Consider the following 1,931-nt stretch of genomic DNA (forward strand, 5'->3'; position numbering starts at 1 on the left):
GCCGCCGGTAACACGCCCCCTATGGGGACGACCATAGATGGGCGTCCTCGTGCTGAGGACATCCTTACAGCCCTGTTTCGATTATTGAATTTGGGTGACCTTCTTTCACGGGGACACCCATCTGCCTTTTGTGTCACTTTTTGGACGCCCTTCTCTTTCGAAAATGAGCCTGATAGTGGGTAAAGAGAGCTATGATAGTCTAAGCCCCATGCATTAAAAAGAAAAATCCCCCTCCAAGAATTGTATAAACTAAATGAACTCACCAGCCGCTCAAAGCATATAGCTGTTATCCCCACAACTTCCCATTAAACAACTATACCTATACTACCCATTATATAATTAAAAAAAATATTTATTAAAACCAATAACTGCAAATGAAATAAACATAATGCATTAATAGCAATATGAAGTTTAATGGTGTTAATATCAATTATGCATTATATAAATGAAATGCAAAATATTATAACCAAATATTAAGCCATCAAGTATCAAAAGAAAAGAATAGTGACATAAATTTTATCAATTTCTTTGTCAAACCATGAATTTGTTATTACATAAAAGTATAATAGTAAAAGCAAAACAGTAGTATGAAGTAAAATAAAATAAGAAATGTTCACAGGCTGAATTGTTGTGGTAGCATGTAACAATTATGCTGAAATATAAGGAGATTTACAACAACGGTATCAAAGTCAGTATTAGGTAATGGTAAATCTCACTGAGAGAAGATTTGAGAAAACTTCTTTACAAAATTAAAAATGATCTTATTAAAGAATATTGTAAATAATCATCCCATTTTAACTTGTTGTATCCAAGTACACAATATTTCTGGCTCAGAATAGTTGTCAGTATGATTGTGGTGGGTGACTCAAATACAAGCAGAATACATGAGGCCAAACTAGGCCCCAATATCTTTAAGATCCTGAAGAAGAAGCAGGAAGGCCTTCCTCTTAGCTGCAGTGGTAATGGCCAGGTCAGGGACTATAACAATTTTGCGACCTTGATAAATTAAAGAAGGTTTACCTTTAGCAACCATCAATATCCAAAGACCATGAGGAAACCTTAATAATTTTGCAATAACAAGCCTTGGATGTTTTGCACCTGGTTGAATTTTAGATGGAGTTCAATGGGCTCTCTCAAAATCTGGTGGTTTGGAGAATTCAATGTTCAGAAGCTTTAGTTTCCAAGATTCAAGAAAAGCTATGACATCTGATCCTTCGGAACCTTTGGGTAGACCCAAGATTCTGATATTATTTCTGCAACTCCTATTCACAAGATCCTCTTGGTCGTCTTTGAGTTTATGGATCACCTCTATATTGGGTTGGACCTGCAGCATGGCAGATTCGAATTTGGAAATTCAAGAGGTAATGGATTCCAAATGTTGTTGTGTGGAGGAGATCTGGGAATGGATGGTTTCCAATTCCTGTCTCACGTCATGAGAAATCGCCATGTGACTATGGAGTAATTCTTTGATACCGCACAATTCCGCCATTACTGGATCTTCTTCTGTTTCAGTGTTACCATGACCGCCTGTTTATCTGGTGACAGGAGGGTTAGATTTAAGTTTTTTAGGGGTCCTTTTACTAAGCCACCGTAAAAAGTGGCCTGTGGTAGTGTAGGCACGTGTATTGGGTGTGTGCCGGGCCAGGTTTTACTGCATCTACAAAAAATGTTTTTTTTAATGGGACGGGAAAAGGGCCTGTGGAAGAAATGAAATCAGCATGTGCCCAAAACTGGCCTGAGTCCTTAACGCCACACATTGATCTACAAGTAAAGGCTCACGCGCTACACGTGCGGTGACTAGTTGGCGCTCGCCAAGTGCCGATTACCACTGGAACCAGAAAGAGTAGGAGGAAATAAATAAATAATTCATTCAGACGTTATGAGCCCATGCCAAATCTGAAATTACCACCAGGAGGGCACGCTGGCCTGGC

Source organism: Microcaecilia unicolor, chromosome 1, assembly GCF_901765095.1.
Source record: "Microcaecilia unicolor chromosome 1, aMicUni1.1, whole genome shotgun sequence".
Taxonomy (NCBI): domain Eukaryota; kingdom Metazoa; phylum Chordata; class Amphibia; order Gymnophiona; family Siphonopidae; genus Microcaecilia; species Microcaecilia unicolor.